This window comes from Oncorhynchus masou, chromosome 31, assembly GCF_036934945.1.
Source record: "Oncorhynchus masou masou isolate Uvic2021 chromosome 31, UVic_Omas_1.1, whole genome shotgun sequence".
Taxonomy (NCBI): domain Eukaryota; kingdom Metazoa; phylum Chordata; class Actinopteri; order Salmoniformes; family Salmonidae; genus Oncorhynchus; species Oncorhynchus masou.
Window position 1 is genome coordinate 93,687,863 of NC_088242.1, and position 27,055 is coordinate 93,714,917.

Genomic DNA, 27,055 nt, shown 5'->3' on the forward strand with positions numbered 1-27,055 from the left:
TTTTGAAAATATTTTTGGGGGATTTTTATGAATACCATTAGCTACAAGAGATACCATCACGGATATCCTTTTTAGTACGAAGGAAGTAAGAGGTAGTTTCACGAGCCAATGCTAACTAGCATTAGCGCAATGATTGGAAGCATAATGTGACTTGCAGAGTGGCCACATCAGACCTATCAGGGAAAAACTAGGCCCTCGAAGTAAGGTCTTGTGATATACAGGTAGCTGCCAAAAATAAAGGAAACACGAGTAAATGAGGAATATAAAGTATTTTGAAAGCAGGTGTTCCCACACAGGTGTGGTTCCTGAGTTAATTAAGCAATTAACGACCTATTATACTTGGAGTCATCTACATAGTATGTTTCCCGTGTGTGTGTGTGTGTGTGTGTGTGTGTGTGTGTGTGTGTGTGTGTGTGTGTGTGTGTGTGTGTGTATGTGTGTGTGTGTGTGTGTGTGTGTGTGTGTGTGTGTGTGTGTGTGTGTGTGTGTGTGTGTGTGTCAGTCAGTGAGTCAGTCACCAAATCTCAACACTAATAGGAGATTCTGGAGCAGTGCCTGAGACAGTGTGTTCCGACTACCATCAGCAAAACACCAAATTATGGTATTTCTGTTGGGAGAGTGGCGTAGCAAGCTGTTCTGACGGCTCAACGCCCTGTTAAATCAACACAAAAAAAATCAAAATCAAATTTATTTATATAGCCCTTCGTACATCAGCTGATATCTCAAAGTGCTGTACAGAAACCCAGCCTAAAACCACAAACAGCAAGCAATGCAGGTGTTGAAGCACGTTGGCTAGGAAAAACTCCCTAGAAAGGCCAGAACCTAGGAAGAAACCTAGAGAGGAACCAGGCTATTAGGGGTGGCCAGTCCTTTTCTGGCTGTGCCGGGTGGAGATTATAACAGAATATGGCCAAGATGTTCAAATGTTCATAAATGACCAGCATGGTCAAATAATAGGTCTGGGACAGGTAGCACGTCCGGTGAACAGGTCAGGATTCCATAGCCGCAGGCAGAACAGTTGAGACTGGAGCAGCAGCACGGCCAGGTGGACTGGAGACAGCAAGGAGTCATTAGGCCAGGTAGTCCTGAGGCATGGTCCTAGGGCTCAGGTCCTTCGAGAGAGAGAAACAAAGAAAGAAAGAGAGAATTAGAGAGAGCATACTTAAATTCACACAGGACACCGGATAGGACAGGAGAAGTACTCCAGATATAACAGACTGACCTTAGCCCCCCTCAGGTCCTTCGAGAGAGAGAAAGAAAGAAAGAGAGAATTAGAGACTTAAATTCACACAGGACACCGGATAAGACAGGAATACTCCAGTTAAGACATTATGCTGGTGGTTCCTTTATTCTGTCAGTTACAGAAGTAATGTAATGTCTTAAATAATGAAGCACCTTGATGCTGGTACACTAGTGACCAACATATACTGGTACACTGGTGACCAACATACACTGGTACACTGGTGACCAACATACACTTGTACACTAGTGACCAACATATACTGGTACACTGGTGACCAACATATACTGGTACACTGGTGACCAACATATACTGGTACAATGGTGACCAACATATACTGGTACACTGGTGACCAACATATACTGGTACACTGGTGACCAACATACACTGGTACACTGGTGACCAACATACACTGGTACACTGGTGACCAACATACACTGGTACACTAGTGACCAACATACACTGGTACACTGGTGACCAACATATACTGGTACACTAGTGACCAACATATACTGGTACACTGGTGACCAACATATACTGGTAGACTGGTGACCAACATATACTGGTACACTGGTGACCAACATATACTGGTACACTGGTGACCAACATATACTGGTACACTGGTGACCAACATATACTGGTACACTGGTGACCAACATATACTGGTACACTAGTGACCAACATATACTGGTACACTGGTGACCAACATACACTGGTACACTGGTGACCAACATACACTGGTGACCAACATATACTGGTACACTAGTGACCAACATATACTGGTACACTGGTGACCAACATATACTGGTACACTAGTGACCAACATATACTGATACACTGGTAACCAACATATACTGGTACACTAGTGACCAACATATACTGGTACACTGGTGACCAACATATACTGGTACACTGGTGACCAACATATACTGGTACACTAGTGACCAACATATACTGGTACACTAGTGACCAACATATACTGGTACACTAGTGACCAACAGACAAGACTGGTGACCAACAAAAACACAGACAAGACTGGTGACCAACAAAAACACAGACAAGGCTGGTGACCAGCAAAAACACAGACAAGGCTGGTGACCAGCAAAAACACAGACAAGGCTGGTGACCAGCAAAATCATAGCCAAGACTTGGTGACCAACAAAAACATAGACAGGGCTGGTGACCAGCAAAATCATAGCCAAGACTTGGTGACCAACAAAAACATAGACAAGGAGGGTGACCAGCAAAAACACAGAAAAGGAGAGTGACCAGCAAAAACACAGAAAAGGAGGGTGACCAGCAAAAACACAGAAAAGGAGGGTGACCAGCAAAATCACAGAAAAGGAGGGTGACCAGCAAAATTACAGAAAATGAGGGTGACCAGCAAAATCACAGAAAAGGAGGGTGACCAGCAAAATCACAGAAAAGGTGGGTGACCAGCAAAATCACAGACAAGGCTGGTGACCAGCAAAATCACAGAAAAGGAGGGTGACCAGCAAAATCACAGAAAAGGAGGGTGACCAGCAAAATCACAGAAAAGGAGGGTGACCAGCAAAATCACAGAAAGGGTGGGTGACCAGCAAAATCACAGAAAAGGAGGGTCACCAGCAAAAACACAGAAAAGGAGGGTGACCAGCATGACTAGCCTATGCTGGACTATGCAGTTTTTTCCAGCAGGGTGTAAGAAGTCTGTGTAATTTGCATAAAATACCTCAATATGTAAACATTGCTCTCTCTCTCTCTCTCTCTCCCTCTCCCTCTTCTTTCCACACATGACAGAAAAGTGCACTCCCATCTTCTGCATCACCACTCCCACTAATTCCACCAATCCTAACCCTCACACTAATCAAACAGGTCATGATGAATCAAAAGGAAGTCCAGCCTCACTTGCCAATCAAATGAGGAAAATCCATATTGCGTTACAAATCCCAGCATGTCCAGTAGCGACCCATACAATAAGACAGTGTGTTCATTGGTCACCCATTCGCCCCCACAACCCCCCCCCCCCACACTCTCCGTGGAGAGTGGATCAACACAGCCATTGAGCCAACCTCATGACTGCAACGTGTGAGTGTCACACATACACATATACCCCACACACACACATGCCCGCATGCATGCACGCAAAACATGCACACACACACACACACTGGACATGGCTGCCCCAAGGCCTTTGGATTCACTTGCGGTATGGTGGGCTCATACTCTGTCATACTCTCCCTGCCAGAAGAAAGCCCCCCCCCCCCCACATTACCAGGGCAAACCGGGGGAGGGGGGGGGGTATGACAGAGCCATGCTGTGCTCCACCACTCACTTCTGCCCATCTGCAGCCATAAACCAGCTCAGAGGACAGCTGCAGCCGACTGTGCCCCTGAGAGAGCCTCCCACCCCTGGAAGGAGCTCACAGAATCTCCCCTTCACACCCCCTCTCCAGGGGCACCCTCCTCCCGCCGTAACTGATGCTCACTGTCCCTTAACCAGCGGCAAGCCACCAAAATACCATTAAGTCATGCAGAACAACCACTTAGTTACACATCGGTCAGTCTCCACATAACTTAGATGGAGATGGATTAGAGATAGATACACTCATTGGCTTTGTGGAAGTATGGTAGTAATGTATTATGCACAGTGCAGATGCACATAGTCTTTCAACAAGGAAGGATGGTATTATAATGTACAGTCTGGTATAATAGTCAACTGTTCTGGGGACTGAATGGAAGTGATTCATCTGAAGGAGAACTGGAGTCCTGTTCTTGGAAAGACACATTTGCATGAGGAGTAATACATTCAGAAGAGTCTTGGGTCTTGGGATTGGGCCTTGAGAATTGGGCATTGGGGATTGGGCCTTGAGGATTGGGGATTGGGCCTTGGGAATTGGGCCTTTGGGATTGGGCCTTTGGGATTGGGGATTGGGGATTGGGCCTTTGGGATTGGACCTTGGGGATTGGGCTTTTGGGATTGGACCTTGGGGATTGGGCCTTGAGGATTGGGCATTGGGGATTGGGGATTGGGGATTGGGCCTTGGGGATTGAACCTTGAGAATTGGGCCTTGAAGATTGGGCATTGGCTAATGGGGATTGGGCCTTGGGTATTGGGGATTGGGCATTGGGGATTGGGCCTTGGGAATTGGGCCTTGGGGATTGGACATTGGACATTGGGGATTGGGCCTTGGGGATTGGGGATTGGACATTGGAGATTGGGACCTTGGGGATTGGGCCTTGGGTTTTGGGTATTGGGGATTGGGGATTGGGATTGGGCACTGGGCCTTGGGGATTGGGCCCTGGGGATTGGGGATTGGGTTTTGGGTATTGGGGATTAGGGTTAGGGGATTGGGATTAGGGGATTGGGATTAGGTGATTGGGAACTAACTAGGGTTGGGCCCTGTAGAGCTCTTTGTAGATCTATGCCATGGATCTTCAGAGTGAATCTTTGAAAGGATATATAGGTTTCTATCAGAATTAGGAATAGGCCTAGAGGGGTTATAGAATATAAAACATTTTACTGGCACGGACAAATAATGAATGGAGTTCAGCGATTTTGGTGCGAATTCGGGTATTAATTTTATTGTAAAAAAAAATAAAACATTTCTTATAATGCATTCATATAAACTCAGCAAAAAAAGAATGTCCTCTCACTGTCAAATGATGCTGTGACACACCGCCCCAGACCATGATGGACCCTCCACCTCCAAATCAATCCCTCTCCAGAGTACAGGCCTCGGTGTAACGCTCATTCCTTCGACAATAAACGCAAATCCGACCATCACCCCTAGTGAGACAAAACAGCGACTCGTCAGTGAAGAGCACTTTCTGCCAGTCCTGTCTGGTCCAGCGACGGTGGGTTTGTGCCCATAGGTGATGTTGTTGACGGTGATGTCTGGTGAGGACCTTCCTTACAACAGTCCTACAAGCCTTCAGTCCAGCCTCTCTCAGCCTATTGCGGACAGTCTGAGCACTGATGGAGGGATTGTGCGTTCCTGGAGTAACTCGGGCAGTTGTTGCCATCCTGTACCTGTCCCGCAGGAGTGATGTTTGGATGTACCGATCCTGTGCAGGTGTTGTTACACGTGGTCTGCCACTGTGAGGACGATCAGCTGTCCGTCCTGTCTCCCTGTAGCTCTGTCTTAGGCGTTACACATTACGGACATTGCAATTTATTGCCCTGGCCACATCTCCAGTCCTCATGCCCCCTTGCAACATGCCTAAGACACCTTCACACAGATAGTCTAGGTCTATTTGCATATATTAATAAATTAACATAGAGGTGAGGAACAGGGCTGCAACCACGACACACCTGCTCTGTCTACCCTACCTGCACTTACCTGTATGTCTACCCTACCTGCACGTACCTGCTCTGTCTACCCTACCTGCACGTACCTGCTCTGTCTACCCTACCTGCACTTACCTGTCTGTCTACCCTACCTGCACGTACCTACTCTGTCTACCCTACCTGCACTTACATGTCTGTCTACCCTACCTGCACTTACCCGCTCTGTCTACCCTACCTGCACTTACCTGCTCTGTCTACCCTACCTGCACGTACCTGTCTGTCTACCCTACCTGCACGTACCTGTCTGTCTACCCTACCTGCACTCACCTGTCTGTCTACCCTACCTGCACTCACCTGTCTGTCTACCCTACCTGCACTTACATGTCTGTCTACCCTACCTGCACTTACCTGTCTGTCAACCCTACCTGCACTCACCTGTCTGTCTACCCTACCTGCACTCACCTGCTCTGTCTACCCTACCTGCACTCACCTGTCTGTCTACCCTACCAGCACTCACCTGTCTGTCTACCCTACCTGCACGTACCTGCTCTGTCTACCCTACCTGCACTCACCTACGCTGTCTACCCTACCTGCACTCACCTACGCTGTCTACCCTACCTGCACGTACCTGCTCTGTCTACCCTACCTGTACGTACCTGCTCTGTCTACCCTACCTGCACTCACCTACGCTGTCTACCCTACCTGCACGTACCTGCTCTGTCTACCCTACCTGCACTTACCTGTCTGTCTACCCTACCTGCACGTACCTACTCTGTCTACCCTACCTGCACTTACCTGTCTGTCTACCCTACCTGCACTTACCTGCTCTGTCTACCCTACCTGCACTTACCTGCTCTGTCTACCCTACCTGCACTCACCTGTCTGTCTACCCTACCTGCACGTACCTGTCTGTCTACCCTACCTGCACGTACCTGCTCTGTCTACCCTACCTGCACTTACCTGTCTGTCAACCCTACCTGCACTCACCTGTCTGTCTACCCTACCTGCACTCACCTGCTCTGTCTACCCTACCTGCACTCACCTGTCTGTCTACCCTACCTGCACTCACCTGTCTGTCAAACCTACCTGCACTCACCTGTCTGTCAACCCTACCTGCACTTACCTGTCTGTCAACCCTACCTGCACTTACCTGTCTGTCAACCCTACCTGCACTTACCTGTCTGTCAACCCTACCTGCACTTACCTGTCTGTCAACCCTACCTGCACTTACCTGTCTGTCAACCCTACCTGCACTCACCTGCTCTGTCTAGACTGTCTCATTGTCACTCACGGTGAAATCGGGGAGGGATTGTGGATCTGTCTCTGTCAGTCTGTACGTTCGTTCGCATATTAGTCAGTCACACGGGATATATCAGACAACTTAGAGATCCAGCATTTAAAAAATGACGCTGATTGGGCAGATTGTGTCGCTATACAAGCATTGAAAATGCAAACTCGGAAAGGTCACACCCTTCACCAAGTTTGGCACTGAATTACCGATCTGCAAGAATCTTGATATGTGGCATCTATTGACAAAGGTCTCTCAACCCAATATTTTCTAGACTACTACCTAAAACAACATACGTCTTGCCATAGAGATCCGTCATTTACAAAATTACACTGATTGGCCCAAGGCTGGAGCTATAGTAATGAACTGAAATGTGTTAGTCTCACATGATATCTCAATTGGCCTAAGGGGGGGGTGCTTTATAATTTGTGGGGGATGACATGTTTACTGTAGCAGGATACCCCTCAGTTTAAAAATTAACATGCTTGGCTCTAGATTACATTCATCTATACATACTATACATTATTCGTGAGATCAGATATAATATCACTATAATCTGAGTGGTCATTTTTGGAAGTTTCTTTAATTTCAGCGGTTCTGATTTGTAAACATTTCAACTGTGTTAAATGATCGCTTTTTTTTTCAATTCCAATGAAATATCTACACCCATCAAAATAAAGTTATCTTTCCTCTCGTTTTGTGATGTAAGTGTCGAGACAGTGTGTTAAATCCCAGACGAAGCTTTTGTATTCTTACAGATTCAGTGGAAAACCAATGTATCCCCTTGAGCCCATTTCAGCCATTAATGGGGGTTTGTTTGAAACATTTCCGCGGTCGTAACGTTAATGGGGGGGAAAAAATGAGAGACACAAGCAAGATTATGAAAGAGATTTAAGTGACAAGTGGATTTTGCAACCCTCAAACACAGGAAATAGATTGCTGAAAAAGACAAATCCTCAGGTGTGAGGGGCATTCGCCTTGCTCGTTTGGTCCTTGTGTCACTATACCAGTTACACTGACTACCTCAGAGCAACCTAATGATGCACTCCATAAAGCCACCAGTCGTTTGCTAGTAAAATGTATAAGAAATGGCAGCCTGTGAGCACTACTGCACCACTCCCCTCCGGTCACCTGCAGCAGATAACCACAGACAGCGTAGCTGCATGGCATATCTTCGTTTGATCATCCTGATGTTGCAGGAAGTTTCCTGCACGGCAGGAAATGCAAACTTGTAGTGTATTCAAGGTATACAAAGGATTTCAAGGGTTGTCATTTCCGTTTAAAAAATTCCAGACTTGATTTTCCATACCATTTTTTTTTATCAAGTCCTACAACAACAACAAAAATGTTCATTCATTATAATCCACATAATAATTCACATGTCCTGTTGCTGCAGGATTATTTTATTTCTGTAGCAAACAGGCTTAAATTAAGATCCTACATCTGTACTAGTGGTCTTGTCTAGCACAGAGAAACAGAGAGAGGCATTCTGAGGTCAGAATGACAAGTATGATTGTGACACAGAAATCCCATTCACTGGACCAGGAAGTAGTAGGGTGTCTCTTTTCAATGGCAGCTTCTCTTCAGAGTGGTGTGGAGTGGACCGCTGTTTTTGAAAAGCTGCATTGTCACACCCTGACCTGTTTCACCCGTCTTGTACTTGTCTCCACCCCACCAGGTGTCTCCCATTATGCCCTGTGTACTTACATCTGCATTTTCTGTTGGTCTGTTGCCAGTTTGTCTTGTCAAGTCTTACCAGCGTGTTCACCTGGTTTCCAGTCCTCCCGGTTCTGACCATCCTGACCCTGCATGCGGTTCTTTTTTTCATTTTTTACATTTTTATTTTTATTTTACCTTTATTTAACTAGGCAAGTCAGTTAAGAACAAATTCTTATTTTCAATGACGGCCTAGGAACAGTGGGTTAACTGCCTGTTCAGGGGCAGAACGACAGATTTGTACCTTGTCAGCTCGGGGGTTTGAACTTGCAACCTTCCGGTTACTAGTCCAACGCTCTAGGTAAGGCTACCCTAGTGGTTAGCGTAAATCCCTGATTTACACTGCCTTGGATTAGTGACCTCTGCCTGCCCTGGACCTGCAGTTTGCCTCACCCCTGTTTTCATAATAAGCATCTGAGATTCTAACTGACTGCCTCCTGCATCTGGGCCTTGTTAGGGATGAGCAATTGAAGTGATCAGTATAGTGCTGCATCAGACTGTTGTGAATGTATGGGAATTGGGAAAAAAATGTGCTTGTTTATGCCAGGGCTGCTAACAAAGGACAAAGTGGGTGTTTCTTCTCACACGGTCTGCCAATGATGAGAGAGGGAGGATACATCTCAATTCTGCCGTTGCACTCTCAAACAAAGAGAATGATGTGAAAACCACAAGATCAAATAGACCACCATGGGAATCACATGACTATGAGCAAAGTGCCCATATTTAGACAATATCGATTACACACAACTAGTCTTTATAACAGGGTAAGACCAGATTCACCACCACAGCTGGGAAGCCAGGCAGGTACTTTCCAATCCACACAATGACTGTGAGGTAGAGAAGACAACATTCATATTGGGTTTTATACATTCACACTAAACAGGTGAAAGTACAGGATTGTAATTAACTGATAAAGATGAATGGCTGCCACTTCCCCTTTAAAGGACCAATCAGCAGTTGAAACAACAACAAAGCGGTTTTGTAAAAAACTGAGGGATGGGGCTGGAGAAATGTAACCACCCACGTACAGCGAGTGATATAATAATAATATATCCCATTTAGCAGACGCTTTTGTCCAAAGCGACTTACAAGTCGGCTGGGGCCACTACTTTTACATATGGGTGGCCCCAGCGGGGAATCGAACCCACGACGCTTGGCGTTGCAAGCGCCATGCTCTACCGACTGAGCCACACAGGACCCCAGTGAGAGCTATGGATGCAAGGTCTGACCATCCATGGTATCATTATTATTTATGTGTTATAATTGTAACCATGTTTTGAGGCGACATTTACTTTGTTTCCATCCATTCGAGTAAAACAAGCTTATACTTTGGGTTCTGATGGGGTACGACAATTAAACTAAGCTTATGAGACATTTATAAGTTAAATTCCTCAAGAATAAATGGGTACTTAATAATTAATTTATTAAAAAAGTAAAAAAAAATGGATGTGGCAACTGCCGAATGCCCCTTTCACCAAACAATTCTAAACCTAACGTTGGCCCTTGCTATTTGGGATCCTTGGGACGTCAGTAGTCACTCCATTGAGGTAGAAATTTAAAATGGTTACGAGAAGGGTTAACGTTAGGGTTAGGTAAGGATTAAGGTTAGGGTTAGGTAAGGATTAAGGTTAGGGTTAGGTAAGGATTAAGGTTAGGGTTAGGTAAGGATTAAGGTTAGGGTTAGGTAAGGATTAAGGTTAGGGTTAGGTAAGGATTAAGGTTAGGGTTAGGTAAGGATTAAGGTTAGGGTTAGGTAAGGATTAAGGTTAGGGTTAGGTAAGGATTAAGGTTAGGGTTAGGGACGTCCCAAGGATTCCTGATAGCACTAACCCATTGTGAACTGGGTATCTCCTCTCGTCAAATGTGTTACGGCTCAATGAAGACACACAGTGGCCTGAGCCTGTAACTGAAGTCTAATTCATTTTCAGGAAGAAAAAAAAAAGAAGTGATTTGGTGTAATGAGCAGAATGCCACATAGATGGTGCACAAAGACTGCTTGAGACTGAGTTATAGGGACTTGTATCAAATTGTATCGGGGTAGCAGTGTAGCCTAGTGGTTAGAGCATTGGACTAGGAAGGTTGCAAGTTCAAATCTCAAAGCTGACAAGGTACAAAATCTGTCGTTCTGCCCCTGAACAGGCAGTTAACCCACTGTTCCTAGGCCGTCATTGAAAATAAGACTTTGTTCTTAACTGACTTGCCTGGTTAAATAAAGGTAAAAAAAAAAAATCCCCTGTGAGCTAATTACAATGTAACAATGCGAGACACTTAACACGGATTGGATCCAGTTCAAGTCAGAGTTGTTTTATCGTCCGGCCAAATGTAATGATTCATGCACATGCAGGGCAATTAAAATATGCAAATATAATCGATCTACTTTTGTTTAAGTATTGATTTTCCTTTGCATGCAAGTTATTGTTTTATGCTGCCTATGACCACATCAGCTATGTGTGAATGGTCTGATAATATAGGTCAACTGGAGAGGGGAACATTTACACAAATGGATTTGTGGTGTTTTCTTCTTCCCATGGAAATGAATAAGACGTTTCCAACTTCCTCGTAGCTGTCAGTCTGTATTGGCGGTTTACATTTACATTACATTTACATTTAAGTCATTTAGCAGACGCTCTTATCCAGAGCGACTTACAAATTGGTGAATTCACCTTCTGACATCCAGTGGAACAGCCACTTTACAATAGTGCATCTAAATCATTTAAGGGGGGGGGGGGGGTGAGAAGGATTACTTATCCTATCCTAGGTATTCCTTGAAGAGGTGGGGTTTCAGGTGTCTCCGGAAGGTGGTGATTGACTCCGCTGTCCTGGCGTCGTGAGGGAGTTTGTTCCACCATTGGGGGGCCAGAGCAGGTTTGACCTACTAAAAAGCGACAGACCGAGTGTGTTGATATGAACTGGCAAATATTTCCTTACCAACACATCAAACAACAGATTATGGAAGAAATAAAAGTGTCAATACACAAGGTGCAGATAGAAACTCAGGTAAACACAGTGAATTGTAGGGTTAAATTAGAATGAGTCAGACATGTTATATGTGACTAATACGGGGAAGTAGACATATTGGCATCAACCTCTAACCCCCTTATCTAAGTGTTCTAGTGCACTTTAGACAGCAAATCACACCCTAATACCGGAGGGACCCCCCCCCCCCATTAAGAAATTAAGAATAACCCTACCTCTCAGGATTTGCAATGCGATAAAAAGATTAGAAGATGGCGCAGACCTGTTTACAGTAAACACGGCGGGTATCATTGGCTGGTTGTGTCAGGTCGATTCAGGAAGGAAGTTCATTCAGGGTAGTGGAATTGAAAGGCTTCTTTTAAAAATTCAGATTTTTGTCTAATATGGCATTTTTCACATAAAGTTAGTGTGACTTCTAATACTCATAATGATCATATATTAAGTTATTTCTTTACTTATAAAGAAATCCTTTTCCATAGTTTTTCTGAAAATGTTTCTATTGGACCCCATGTCACGCCATGACCTTAGAGCTTTTTATGTTTCTATTTGGGTTTGGTCAGGGAGTGAGTTGGGTGGGCATTCTATGTTCCTTTTTCTATGTTTTTGTATTTCTTTGTTTTGGCCGGGTATGATTATCAATCAGGGACAGCTGTCTATCGTTGTCTTTGATTGGCAACCATAGTTAGGTAGCTTTTTCCCCCACCTGGGTTTGTGGGTAGTTATTTTCTGTTTTGTGTTTCTGCACCTGACAGGACTGTTTCGGGGTTTCGTTCATTCTCTTTGTGGTTTTTGTTATTTGTTGTTCAGTTGAAATAAAATAATGAATATTTACAACGCTGCACTTTGGTCCACACCTTCAACAGTTACACCCCATGCAGTGAAATACACGATGTGAGCTGTTCACACCTTCAACAGTTACACCCCATGCAGTGAAATACACTGTGAGCTGTTCACATATTCTTCAACAGTTACACCCCATGCAGTGAAATACACTATGTGAGCTGTTCACACCTTCAACAGTTACACCCCATGCAATGAAATACACTATGTGAGCTGTTCACACCTTCAACAGTTGCACCCCATGCAGTGAAATACACAATGTGAGCTGTTCACACCTTCAACAGTTACACCCCATGCAGTGAAATACACTATGTGAGCTGTTCACACCTTCAACAATTACACCCCATACAGTGAAATACATTATGTGAGCTGTTCACACCTTTCCACAAGTGAATTTGCTTTAATTAGTATCAAATAGTATGGGAATTGGTCTTACATAGTTCAGTGTTTGGTAACCAAACTATTGAAATTGTAATTTTATTGAATAGCAAATATCTACAAAAATGGTCAATTGTGCCATTAGTTCCAATAGACTTTTAGGATGTCATACCTTGACATTTCCACAGTAAAAATAACTTAAAGTATACTCAGATTACACTATTCCAGTGAGATTGAGAACTAACCTTTAGGCCATTTTGCTCAAGATGTTGACATGGAGCCCAGTAGCTTTTCAGAGGCCAGGAATCAGAGATAGAAACACAAAAGGCAACACTACTGGGCCAAACACTGGAGCTCAGCCTGATAGTGGAAACGCACTATTAGTAGATTCAGTCAATGTCCAAGCAAGATGACAAAGAGAACTGATGGGAAGGAAGAGATATTTATAACAACAGGAAATGTGGAGAGGAGGATGTGAGAGAACTAGTCTTACCAGGCACCTTGGTTGAGTGATTTTGTAGTACACAAGAATGGTGACGACAGTGGGATCAACTCACCTTCATCAGCATGTGTCCTCGTTACCCTGCCAGACTTCTGTTGACCTACGTTTCTATTGAGTGGAGGTTCTGAAACACCATTTCTATTGAGTGTAGGTTCTGAAACACCATTTCTATTGTGTGTAGGTTCTGAACCACCATTTCTATTGTGTGTAGGTTCTGAAACACCATTTCTATTGTGTGTAGGTTCTGAAACACCATTTCTATTGTGTGTAGGTTCCTGGTTGGTCAGGGCTCCGGGCAGCCGAGCGGAAATGGAGGAAAACTCGCCTCCCTGCGGACCTGGCATCCTTTCACTCCCTCCTCTCTACATTTTCCTCCTCTGTCTCTGCTGCTAAAGCCACTTTCTACCACTCTAAATTCCAAGCATCTGCCTCTAACCCTAGGAAGCTCTTTGCCACCTTCTCCTCCCTCCTGAATCCTCCTCCCCCTCCCCCCCCTCCTCCCTCTCTGCAGATGACTTCGTCAACCATTTTGAAAAGAAGGTCGACGACATCCGATCCTCGTTTGCTAAGTCAAACGACACCGCTGGTTCTGCTCACACTGCCCTACCCTGTGCTCTGACCTCTTTCTCCCCTCTCTCTCCAGATGAAATCTCGCTTCTTGTGATGGCCGGCCGCCCAACAACCTGCCCGCTTGACCCTATCCCCTCCTCTCTTCTCCAGACCATTTCCGGAGACCCTCTCCCTTACCTCACCTCGCTCATCAACTCATCCCTGACCGCTGGCTACGTCCCTTCCGTCTTCAAGAGAGCGAGAGTTGCACCCCTTCTGAAAAAACCTACACTCGATCCCTCCGATGTCAACAACTACAGACCAGTATCCCTTCTTTCTTTTCTCTCCAAAACTCTTGAACGTGCCGTCCTTGGCCAGCTCTCCCGCTATCTCTCTCAGAATGACCTTCTTGATCCAAATCAGTCAGGTTTCAAGACTAGTCATTCAACTGAGACTGCTCTTCTCTGTATCACGGAGGCGCTCCGCACTGCTAAAGCTAACTCTCTCTCCTCTGCTCTCATCCTTCTAGACCTATCGGCTGCCTTCGATACTGTGAACCATCAGATCCTCCTCTCCACCCTCTCCGAGTTGGGCATCTCCGGCGCGGCCCACGCTTGGATTGCGTCCTACCTGACAGGTCGCTCCTACCAGGTGGCGTGGCGAGAATCTGTCTCCTCGCCACGCGCTCTCACCACTGGTGTCCCCCAGGGCTCTGTTCTAGGCCCTCTCCTATTCTCGCTATACACCAAGTCACTTGGCTCTGTCATAACCTCACATGGTCTCTCCTATCATTGCTATGCAGAAGACACACAATTAATCTTCTCCTTTCCCCCTTCTGATGACCAGGTGGCGAATCGCATCTCTGCATGTCTGGCAGACATATCAGTGTGGATGACGGATCACCACCTCAAGCTGAACCTCGGCAAGACGGAACTGCTCTTCCTCCCGGGGAAGGACTGCCCGTTCCATGATCTCGCCATCACGGTTGACAACTCCATTGTGTCCTCCTCCCAGAGCGCTAAGAACCTTGGCGTGATCCTGGACAACACCCTGTCGTTCTCAACTAACATCAAGGCGGTGGCCCGTTCCTGTAGGTTCATGCTCTACAACATCCGCAGAGTACGACCCTGCCTCACACAGGAAGCGGCGCAGGTCCTAATCCAGGCACTTGTCATCTCCCGTCTGGATTACTGCAACTCGCTGTTGGCTGGGCTCCCTGCCTGTGCCATTAAACCCCTACAACTCATCCAGAACGCCGCAGCCCGTCTGGTGTTCAACCTTCCCAAGTTCTCTCACGTCACCCCGCTCCTCCGCTCTCTCCACTGGCTTCCAGTTGAAGCTCGCATCCGCTACAAGACCATGGTGCTTGCCTACGGAGCTGTGAGGGGAACGGCACCGCAGTACCTCCAGGCTCTGATCAGGCCCTACACCCAAACAAGGGCACTGCGTTCATCCACCTCTGGCCTGCTCGCCTCCCTACCACTGAGGAAGTACAGTTCCCGCTCAGCCCAGTCAAAACTGTTCGCTGCTCTGGCCCCCCAATGGTGGAACAAACTCCCTCACGACGCCAGGACAGCGGAGTCAATCACCACCTTCCGGAGACACCTGAAACCCCACCTCTTCAAGGAATACCTAGGATAGGATAAAGTAATCCTTCTCACCCCCCTTAAATGATTTAGATGCACTATTGTAAAGTGGCTGTTCCACTGGATGTCATAAGGTGAATTCACCAATTTGTAAGTCGCTCTGGATAAGAGCGTCTGCCAAATGACTTAAATGTAAATGTCAGGGTGTGATATGAGTGGGCATTCTATGTTGCATGTCTAGTTAGTCTGTTTCTATGTGTTTTGGCCTGATATGGTTCTCAATCAGTGGTAGGTGTTTGTCGTTGTCTCTGATTGGGAACCATATTTAGGTAGCCTGTTTTGTGTTGTGGTTCGTGTGTTATTGTCTATGTGATGTTGCATGTTAGCACTCAGTTTCTACTCTACTCTACTCTACTCTACTCTACTCTACTCTACTCTACTCTACTCTACTCTACTCTGTTCTGTTTCGTGGGTTTTTTTCGTCTATAATTAAAAGTATGTATTCACCACACACTGCGCTTTGGTCTCCTAAATACGACGATCGTGACACCAATGCAGTTGTTTAATCTCAATATCAAATCATTTCTGGGTCACAATTAAGTACCTTACAGTAGCTGTCCATGAAAATAGTCAAAAATAAACTAAAATAGTTTTTAAGCAATCAATGGTGATGATAGGGGCATGTGAACATATATTTTTTTTAATGGCTAAATCACCTTTCAGTAACGTCAATCCCAATATGGAGTTTGAGTTGATTTGAGTTGAATTGAGGTGATTTTGGTCACAGGGATCACATGCCTCTATCACTTCCATTGATTATTTTGCTAACGGTAGCGAGAGTTAAAATAACTTTGTATGTTCATGAGTGTTTGAGTTTAGGTCCATAGCTGGCCTCTATCTGCTTACACTGCATTCAAGGAGAAGAGAACGAGGATTCTTTCTGCATTTCTCTAACTTAAGAAAGAGAAGTGTTTTATCTATAACTACTAGGTCGATGTGGTTAGAGCGGCAGGTAGGAAATTATTTAATTAAACGTTAGAACTTAGAACGGGGCGGCAGGTATCCTAGTGGTCAGAGGAGGCAGGTATCCTAGTGGTTAGAGTGGCAGGTATCCTAGTGGTTAGAGTGGCAGGTAACCTAGTGGTTAGAGGAGGCAGGTATCCTAGTGGTTAGAGTGGCAGGTAACCTAGTGGTTAGAGTGGCAGGTAACCTAGTGGTTAGAGTGGCAGGTATCCTAGTGGTTAGAGTGGCAGGTAACCTAGTGGTTAGAGTGGCAGGTATCCTAGTGGTTAGAATGGCAGGTATCCTAGTGGTTAGAGTGGCAGGTAATCTAGTGGTCAGAGTGGCAGGTATCCTAGTGGTTAGAGTGGCAGGTAACCTAGTGGTCAGAGTGGCAGGTAACCTAGTGGTCAGAGTGGCAGGTATCCTAGTGGTTAGAGTGGCAGGTAATCTAGTGGTCAGAGTGGCAGGTATCCTAGTCGTCAGAGTGGCAGGTAACCTAGTGGTCAGAGTGGCAGGTATCCGAGTGGTTAGAGTGGCAGGAAACCTAGTGGTTAGAGTGGCAGGTACCCTAGTGGTTAGAGTGGCAGGTATCGTAGTGGTTAGAGTGGCAGGTATCCTAGTGGTTAGAGGAGGCAGGTAACCTAGTGGTAAGAGTGGCAGGTATCTTAGCTTTTGGAGTTTCAGGTAATCTAGTGGTCAGAGTGGCAGGTATCCTAGTGGTTAGAGTGGCAGGTAACCTAGTGGTCAGAGTGGCAGGTAACCTAGTGGTTAGAGTGGCAGGTATCCTAGTGGTTAGAGGAGGCAGGTAACCTAGTGGTAAGAGTGGCAGGTATCCTAGTGGTTAGAGTGGCAGGTATCCTAGTGGTTAGAGTGGCAGGTAAACTAGTGGTTAGAGTGGCAGGTATCCTAGTGGTTAGAGTGGCAGGTATCCTAGTGGTTAGAGGAGGCAGGTAACCTAGTGGTAAGAGTGGCAGGTATCCTAGTGGTTAGAGTGGCAGGTATCCTAGTGGTTAGAGTGGCAGGTATCCTAGTGGTTAGAGGAGGCAGGTAACCTAGTGGTAAGAGTGGCAGGTATCCTAGTGGTTAGAGTGGCAGGTATCCTAGTGGTTAGAGTGGCAGGTAAACTAGTGGTTAGAGTGGCAGGTACCCTAGTGGTTAGAGTGGCAGGTAATCTAGTGGTCAGAGTGGCAGGTATCGTAGTGGTCAGAGTGGCAGGTAACCTAGTGGTCAGAGTGGCAGGTAACCTAGTGGTCAGAGTGGCAGGTATCCTAGTGGTTAGAGTGGCAGGTAATCTAGTGGTCAGAGTGGCAGGTATCCTAGTCGTCAGAGTGGCAGGTAACCTAGTGGTCAGAGTGGCAGGTATCCGAGTGGTTAGAGTGGCAGGAAACCTAGTGGTTAGAGTGGCAGGTACCCTAGTGGTTAGAGTGGCAGGTATCGTAGTGGTTAGAGTGGCAGGTATCCTAGTGGTTAGAGGAGGCAGGTAACCTAGTGGTAAGAGTGGCAGGTATCTTAGCTTTTGGAGTTTCAGGTAATCTAGTGGTCAGAGTGGCAGGTATCCTAGTGGTTAGAGTGGCAGGTAACCTAGTGGTCAGAGTGGCAGGTAACCTAGTGGTTAGAGTGGCAGGTAATCTAGTGGTCAGAGTGGCAGGTATCCTAGTGGTTAGAGTGGCAGGTAATCTAGTGGTCAGAGTGGCAGGTATCCTAGTGGTTAGAGTGGCAGGTAACCTAGTGGTTAGAGTGGCAGGTACCCTAGTGGTTAGAGTGGCAGGTAATCTAGTGGTTAGAGTGGCAGGTATCCTAGTGGTTAGAGTGGCAGGTATCCTAGTGGTTAGAGGAGGCAGGTAACCTAGTGGTAAGAGTGGCAGGTATCCTAGTGGTTAGAGTGGCAGGTATCCTAGTGGTTAGAGTGGCAGGTAAACTAGTGGTTAGAGTGGCAGGTACCCTAGTGGTTAGAGTGGCAGGTAATCTAGTGGTCAGAGTGGCAGGTATCGTAGTGGTCAGAGTGGCAGGTAACCTAGTGGTCAGAGTGGCAGGTAACCTAGTGGTCAGAGTGGCAGGTATCCTAGTGGTTAGAGTGGCAGGTAACCTAGTGGTTAGAGTGGCAGGTATCCTAGTGGTTAGAGTGGCAGGTAATCTAGTGGTTAGAGTGGCAGGTATCCTAGTGGTTAGAGTGGCAGGTATCCTAGTGGTTAGAGTGGCAGGTATCCTAGTGGTTAGAATGGCAGGTATCCTAGTGATTAGAGTGGCAGGTAATCTAGTGGTCAGAGTGGCAGGTATCCTAGTGGTTAGAGTGGCAGGTAATCTAGTGGTCAGAGTGGCAGGTACCCTAGTGGTTAGAGTGGCAGGTAATCGAGTGGTTAGAGTGGCAGGTATCCTAGTGGTTAGAGTGGCAGGTAATCTAGTGGTTAGAGTGGCAGGTATCCTAGTGGTCAGAGTGGCAGGTATCCTAGTGGTTAGAGTGGCAGGTATCCTAGTGGTTAGAGTGGCAGGTATCCTAGTGGTCAGAGTGGCAGGTATCCTAGTGGTTAGAGTGGCAGGTATCCTAGTGGTTAGGGTGGCAGGTAACCTAGTGGTCAGAGTGGCAGGTATTCTAGTGGTTAGAGTGGCAGGTAACCTAGTGGTTAGAGTGGCAGGTAACCTAGTGGTTAGAGTGGCAGGTAATCTAGTGGTTAGAGTGACAGGTAATCTAGTGGTTAGAGTGGCAGGTATCCTAGTGGTCAGAGTGGCAGGTATCCTAGTGGTTAGAGTGGCAGGTATCCTAGTGGTTAGAGTGGCAGGTAACCTAGTGGTTAGAGTGGCAGGTATCCTAGTGGTTAGAGTGGCAGTTATCCTAGTGGTTAGAGTGGCAGGTATCCTAGTGGTTAGAGTGGCAGGTATCCTAGTGGTTAGAGTGGCAGGTAACCTAGTGGTTAGAGTGGCAGGTATCCTAGTGGTTAGAGTGGCAGGTATCCTAGTGGTTAGAGTGGCAGGTATCCTAGTGGTTAGAGTGGCAGGTATCCTAGTGGTTAGAGTGGCAGGTATCCTAGTGGTTAGAGTGGCAGGTATCCTAGTGGTTAGAGTGGCAGGTAACCTAGTGGTTAGAGTGACAGGTACCCTAGTGGTTAGAGTGGCAGGTAATCTAGTGGTTAGAGTGGCAGGTATCCTAGTGGTTAGAGTGGCAGGTATCCTAGTGGTTAGAGGAGGCAGGTAACCTAGTGGTAAGAGTGGCAGGTATCCTAGCGGTTGGAGTGGCAGGTAATCTAGTGGTCAGAGTGGCAGGTATCCTAGTGGTTAGAGTGGCAGGTAACCTAGTGGTCAGAGTGGCAGGTAACCTAGTGGTCAGAGTGGCAGGTAACCTAGTGGTCAGAGTGGCAGGTAACCTAGTGGTCAGAGTGGCAGGTATCCTAGTGGGTAGAGTGGCAGGTAATCTAGTGGTCAGAGTGGCAGGTATCCTAGTGGTTAGAGTGGCAGGTAACCTAGTGGTTAGAGTGGCAGGTACCCTAGTGGTTAGAGTGGCAGGTAATCTAGTGGTTAGAGTGGCAGGTATCCTAGTGGTTAGAGTGGCAGGTATCCTAGTGGTTAGAATGGCAGGTATCTTAGTGATTAGAGTGGCAGGTAATCTAGTGGTCAGAGTGGCAGGTATCCTAGTGGTTAGAGTGGCAGGTAACCTAGTGGTCAGAGTGGCAGGTAACCTAGTGGTCAGAGTGGCAGGTATCCTAGTGGTTAGAGTGGCAGGTAATCTAGTGGTCAGAGTGGCAGGTATCCTAGTGGTCAGAGTGGCAGGTAACCTAGTGGTCAGAGTGGCAGGTATCCTAGTGGTTTGAGTGGCAGGTAACCTAGTGGTTAGAGTGGCAGGTATCCTAGTGGTTAGAGTGGCAGGTAACCTAGTGGTTAGAGTGGCAGGTACCCTAGTGGTTAGAGTGGCAGGTAATCTAGTGGTTAGAGTGGCAGGTATCCTAGTGGTTAGAGTGGCAGGTATCCTAGTGGTTAGAGGAGGCAAGTAACCTAGTGGTAAGAGTGGCAGGTATCCTAGCGGTTGGAGTGGCAGGTAATCTAGTGGTCAGAGTGGCAGGTATCCTAGTGGTTAGAGTGGCAGGTAACCTAGTGGTCAGAGTGGCAGGTAACCTAGTGGTCAGAGTGGCAGGTAACCTAGTGGTCAGAGTGGCAGGTATCCTAGTGGGTAGAGTGGCAGGTAATCTAGTGGTCAGAGTGGCAGGTATCCTAGTGGTTAGAGTGGCAGGTAATCTAGTGGTCAGAGTGGCAGGTATCCTAGTGGTTAGAGTGGCAGGTATCCTAGTGGTTAGAGTGGCAGGTAACCTAGTGGTCAGAGTGGCAGGTAACCTAGTGGTCAGAGTGGCAGGTAACCTAGTGGTCAGAGTGGCACGTAACCTAGTGGTCAGAGTGGCAGGTATCCTAGTGGTTAGAGTGGCAGGTAATCTAGTGGTCAGAGTGGCAGGTATCCTAGTGATTAGAGTGGCAGGTAACCTAGTGGTCAGAGTGGCAGGTAACCTAGTGGTCAGAGTGGCAGGTATCCTAGTGGTTAGAGTGGCAGGTAATCTAGTGGTCAGAGTGGCAGGTATCCTAGTGGTTAGAGTGGCAGGTAACCTAGTGGTCAGAGTGGCAGGTATCCTAGTGGTTAGAGTGGCAGGTAACCTAGTGGTTAGAGTGGCAGGTATCCTAGTGGTTAGAGTGGCAGGTAAACTAGTGGTTAGAGTGGCAGGTACCCTAGTGGTTAGAGTGGCAGGTAATCTAGTGGTTAGAGTGGCAGGTATCCTAGTGGTTAGAGTGGCAGGTAATCTAGTGGTTAGAGTGGCAGGTATCCTAGTGGTCAGAGTGGCATGTATCCTAGTGGTTAGAGTGGCAGGTATCCTAGTGGTTAGAGTGGCAGGTATCCTAGTGGTTAGAGTGGCAGGTAACCTAGTGGTTAGAGTGGCAGGTAATCTAGTGGTTAGAGTGGCAGTTAATCTAGTGGTTAGAGTGGCAGGTATCCTAGTGGTTAGAGGAGGCAGGTAACCTAGTGGTTAGAGTCGCAGGTATCCTATTGGTTAGAGTGGCAGGTATCCTAGTGGTTAGAGGAGGCAGGTAACCTAGTGGTTAGAGCATTGGGCCTGTAACTGAAAGTTTGCAAGATTGAATCCCTGAGCTGACAAGGTACAAATCTGTTGTTCTGCCCCTGAACAAGGCAGTTAATCCACTGTTCCATGGTAGGCCTTCATTGTAAATAAGAATTTGTTCTTAACTCACTTGCCTAGTTAAACAAAACAAACTGCCATTAACTCATTAACTCATTAAGTGCACTAAATAACACACAAAGGTATGTTATATCAGGTAGCCTAACATTTTTATCTGAAGTATTAATGGTTTGTCGCCACTGAAACGCATCAGAAAGGTATTGGGAGCACCCGTTCAAAAATTAGACTGTTTTCAACTCTGGCAGTGGTTATGAGTGCAGGTTGCATTCGGATAGCCTTATGAGTACTATTTTCCAATAGGAATTACACAACACTTTGCAAGCCAGTATAATGTGATTCACAGTTTATGTTTGCACAATTCTGGTAGGTTTTCCAGAAATCCTGGTTGGAAGATTACTCGGAAATATTTTGGGGAAGTGTGTCGAATTTCGTAACCCATACAACCTTGCATTTTAATAATGTAGACAATGTTAGAGCACAGTGTAGAATTTGCCAAAACAAAATCTCACATAAAGCCGGTTCTACGCACAACCTACACCAGCATATGCGAACTGCGCACCCAACTGTGAAGCTTGCTGTAGCGGAGCTTCCAGAAACTAGCGGGCCTGCTAGTGATAGTGGTGGAGCCAGCACCTCCACACGTAGAGATGTATCCACTTAGTCAAGTAGGTCTACTCCGCGACCCACAGCAACGCAGTCTTCTACGGGCCAGTTTATGCCAAAGTCTATGACTGTAGCAAAACAAGGCCAAATTGTTATTGCATTGGCTAAAATGATTGCCACTGATTTCCAGCCATTTTCGATCGTGGAGGACAGAGATTTCTTTTTAGAAATTATAGGAATTGTCTAAATCCAATGTGTACAATTCCAAGCAGTAAAACACTTTCGAAATCACTTATTCCACAACTGTACGAGAGCACACAGGCATCAGAGCTGCTGGCTATAACATGGCAATAAAGAAGAGAGAGAAAAGAGGGACCAGTTTAATATTTTAAGTGGGATGCTGCAGTTTTGCACATTGTTATTAATTTTTCTTTGATATGGTGCAACATTCTATTATTATGTTGTTCAGATTGTATTGGTTTTGAATTGTTACATTTATATGTACTTTGTTTATATACATTAAAAAGTTATATTTTAAATGCAAACTTTTAATAGCATTATTTTTCAAAACAAACCAATGCATTTATAAATACATTGTGGTTCAGGTAGAGTATGATTTCATTTAATAATTTAATTACAATTGTTTTAACACGAAATTATAGTCAAACAATTTGACTTGAAAAAATACAAAACATATATTTTTTAAAGGGAGCCAGAAGAGCTGGCTTTCTTGGTGAGTTGAGCTCAACAAGCCGGCTCACTGAACAGAGCCGGAATGCCCATCAATACAATGAATTCAACAAGCATGTCTCTGTCACTAACAAATACAGTTCAAATGAAAAGGCAAGGCACTCTGGGAAAGTATTGGAGGCGTGGCTTAAATATGTTCAATGTAAGTATACCTTTAAAAAAAAAGCATTTTTATTAATCATATGAAGTCATCATAACTTCAGCTATTTAAGTTTTTTAAGTTAATTTTTTTTAGGTAATCGGTTTCTTCAAAATGTTTGAGTAGCCAGAACCTATCCGGTTTTACAGTGTAGGTATTAATGTGTGGGTAGAGTCCAGTGTGTTGGGTAGAGTCCAGTGTGTTGGGTAGAGTCCAGTGTGTTGGGTAGAGTCCAGTGTGTGGGTAGAGTCCAGTGTGTAGGTAGAGTCCAGTGTGTGGGTAGAGTCCAGTGTGTAGGTAGAGTCCAGTGTGTGGGTAGAGTCCAGTGTGTAGGTAGAGTCCAGTGTGTAGGTAGAGTCAGTGTGTGGGTAGAGTCCAGTGTGTGGGTAGAGTCCAGTGTGTAGGTAGAGTCCAGTGTGTGGGTAGAGTCCAGTGTGTAGGTAGAGTCCAGTGTGTAGGTAGAGTCAGTGTGTGGGTAGAGTCCAGTGTGTGGGTAGAGTCCAGTGTGTGGGTAGAGTCCAGTGTGTGGGTAGAGTCCAGTGTGTGGGTAGAGTCCAGTGTGTAGGTAGAGTCCAGTGAGTAGGTAGAGTCCAGTGTGTGGGTAGAGTCCAGTGTGTGGGTAGAGTCCAGTGTGTGGGTAGAGTCCAGTGTGTAGGTAGAGTCCAGTGTGTTGGGTAGAGTCCAGTGTGTGGGTAGAGTCCAGTGTGTAGGTAGAGTCTAGTGTGTAGGTAGAGTCAGTGTGTGGGTAGAGTCCAGTGTGTGGGTAGAGTCCAGTGTGTGGGTAGAGTCCAGTGTGTGGGTAGAGTCCAGTGTGTAGGTAGAGTCCAGTGTGTGGGTAGAGTCCAGTGTGTGGGTAGAGTCCAGTGTATGGGTAGAGTCCAGTGTGTAGGTAGAGTCCAGTGTGTGGGTAGAGTCCAGTGTGTGGGTAGAGTCAGTGTGTGGGTAGAGTCCAGTGTGTAGGTAGAGTCCAGTGTGTAGGTAGAGTCAGTGTGTTGGGTAGAGTCCAGCGTGTAGGTAGAGTCCAGTGTGTAGGTAGAGTCCAGTGTGTAGGTAGAGTCCAGTGTGTAGGTAGAGTCAGTGTGTTGGGTAGAGTCCAGTGTGTAGGTAGAGTCAGTGTGTTGGGTAGAGTCCAGTGTGTAGGTAGAGTCCAGTGTGTAGGTAGAGTCAGTGTGTTGGGTAGAGTCCAGTGTGTAGGTAGAGTCAGTGGGTAGGTAGAGTCCAGTGTGTAGGTAGAGTCCAGTGTGTAGGTAGAGTCCAGCGTGTAGGTAGAGTCCAGTGTGTAGGTAGAGTCCAGTGTGTGGGTAGAGTCCAGTGTGTAGGTAGAGTCCAGTGTGTAGGTAGAGTCCAGCGTGTAGGTAGAGTCCAGTGTGTAGGTAGAGTCCAGTGTGTAGGTAGAGTCCAGTGTGTAGGTAGAGTCCAGTGTGTGGGTAGAGTCCAGTGTGTGGGTAGAGTCCAGTGTGTGGGTAGAGTCCAGTGTGTGGGTAGAGTCAGTGTGTAGGTAGAGTCAGTGTGTGGGTAGAGTCCAGTGTGTGGGTAGAGTCCAGTGTGTAGGTAGAGTCCAGTGTGTAGGTAGAGTCCAGTGTGTAGGTAGAGTCCAGTGTGTAGGTAGAGTCCAGTGTGTTGGTAGAGTCCAGTGGGTGGGTAGAGTCCAGTGTGTAGGTAGAGTCCAGTGTGTAGGTAGAGTCCAGTGTGTAGGTAGAGTCCAGTGTGTAGGTAGAGTCCAGTGTGTGGGTAGAGTCCAGTGTGTAGAGTCCAGTGTGTAGGTAGAGTCCAGTGTGTAGGTAGAGTCCAGTGTGTAGGTAGAGTCCAGTGTGTAGTTAGAGTCAGTGTGTAGGTAGAGTCCAGTGTGTAGGTAGAGTCCAGTGTGTAGGTAGAGTCCAGTGTGTAGGTAGAGTCAGTGTGTAGGTAGAGTCCAGTGTGTAGGTAGAGTCCAGTGTGTGGGTGGGTAGAGTCCAGCGTGTGGGTAGAGTCCAGTGTGTGGGTAGAGTCAGTGTGGGGGTAGAGTCAGTGTGTGGGTAGAGTCCAGTGTGTGGGTAGAGTCCAGTGGGTGGGTAGAGTCAGTGTGTGGGTAGAGTCCAGTGTGTAGGTAGAGTCAGTGTGTGGGTAGAGTCCAGTGTGTAGGTAGAGTCCAGTGTGTGGGTAGAGTCCAGTGTGTGGGTAGAGTCCAGTGTATGGGTAGAGTCCAGTGTGTAGGTAGAGTCCAGTGTGTGGGTAGAGTCCAGTGTGTGGGTAGAGTCAGTGTGTGGGTAGAGTCCAGTGTGTAGGTAGAGTCCAGTGTGTAGGTAGAGTCCAGTGTGTAGGTAGAGTCAGTGTGTTGGGTAGAGTCCAGCGTGTAGGTAGAGTCCAGTGTGTAGGTAGAGTCCAGTGTGTAGGTAGAGTCCAGTGTGTAGGTAGAGTCAGTGTGTTGGGTAGAGTCCAGTGTGTGGGTAGAGTCAGTGTGTAGGTAGAGTCCAGTGTGTAGGTAGAGTCCAGTGTGTAGGTAGAGTCAGTGTGTTGGGTAGAGTCCAGTGTGTAGGTAGAGTCAGTGTGTAGGTAGAGTCCAGTGTGTAGGTAGAGTCCAGTGTGTAGGTAGAGTCCAGCGTGTAGGTAGAGTCCAGTGTGTAGGTAGAGTCCAGTGTGTGGGTAGAGTCCAATGTGTAGGTAGAGTCCAGCGTGTAGGTAGAGTCCAGCGTGTAGGTAGAGTCCAGTGTGTAGGTAGAGTCCAGTGTGTAGGTAGAGTCCAGTGTGTAGGTAGAGTCCAGTGTGTTGGTAGAGTCCAGTGTGTGGGTAGAGTCCAGTGTGTGGGTAGAGTCCAGTGTGTGGGTAGAGTCCAGTGTGTGGGTAGAGTCAGTGTGTAGGTAGAGTCAGTGTGTGGGTAGAGTCCAGTGTGTGGGTAGAGTCCAGTGTGTAGGTAGAGTCCAGTGTGTAGGTAGAGTCCAGTGTGTAGGTAGAGTCCAGTGTGTGGATAGAGTCCAGTGGGTGGGTAGAGTCCAGTGTGTAGGTAGAGTCCAGTTTGTAGGTAGAGTCCAGTGTGTAGGTAGAGTCCAGTGTGTAGGTAGAGTCCAGTGTGTGGGTAGAGTCCAGTGTGTAGAGTCCAGTGTGTAGGTAGAGTCCAGTGTGTAGGTAGAGTCCAGTGTGTAGGTAGAGTCCAGTGTGTAGGTAGAGTCCAGTGTGTAGGTAGAGTCAGTGTGTAGGTAGAGTCCAGTGTGTAGGTAGAGTCCAGTGTGTAGGTAGAGTCCAGTGTGTAGGTAGAGTCAGTGTGTAGGTAGAGTCCAGTGTGTGGGTGGGTAGAGTCCAGCGTGTGGGTAGAGTCCAGTGTGTGGGTAGAGTCAGTGTGGGGGTAGAGTCAGTGTGTGGGTAGAGTCCAGTGTGTGGGTAGAGTCCAGTGGGTGGGTAGAGTCAGTGTGTGGGTAGAGTCCAGTGTGTAGGTAGAGTCAGTGTGTGGGTAGAGTCCAGTGTGTGGGTAGAGTCAGTGTGTAGGTAGAGTCCAGTGTGTAGGTAGAGTCCAGTGTGTGGGTAGAGTCCAGTGTGTGGGTAGAGTCCAGTGTGTGGGTAGAGTCCAGTGTGTGGGTAGAGTCCAGTGTGTGGGTAGAGTCCAGCGTGTGGGTAGAGTCCAGTGTGTAGGTAGAGTCCAGTGTGTGGGTAGAGTCCAGTGTGTAGGTAGAGTCCAGTTTGTGGGTAGAGTCCAGTGTGTGGGTAGAGTCCAGTGTGTAGGTAGAGTCCAGTGTATGGGTAGAGTCCAGTGTGTGGGTAGAGTCCAGCGTGTGGGTAGAGTCCAGTGTGTGTGTATAGAGTCAGTGCAAGAGAGTTCGTACAAAAAAGGGTCAATGCAGGTGGTCCAGGCAGCCATTTGATTAGCTTGTTTTTGATTAGCTTGTCTTGTTTTGCAGTCTTATGGCTTGGAACTAGAAGCTGTTCAGGGTCCTGTTGGTTCCAGACTCTGTGTACCGGTACCGCTTGCTGCGCCGTAGCAGAGAGAAGAGTCAATGGCTTGGGTGACTGGAGTCTTTGACACATTTTTGGGCCTTACTCTGACACCGCCTGGTATATACCGCTTGCTGCGCCGT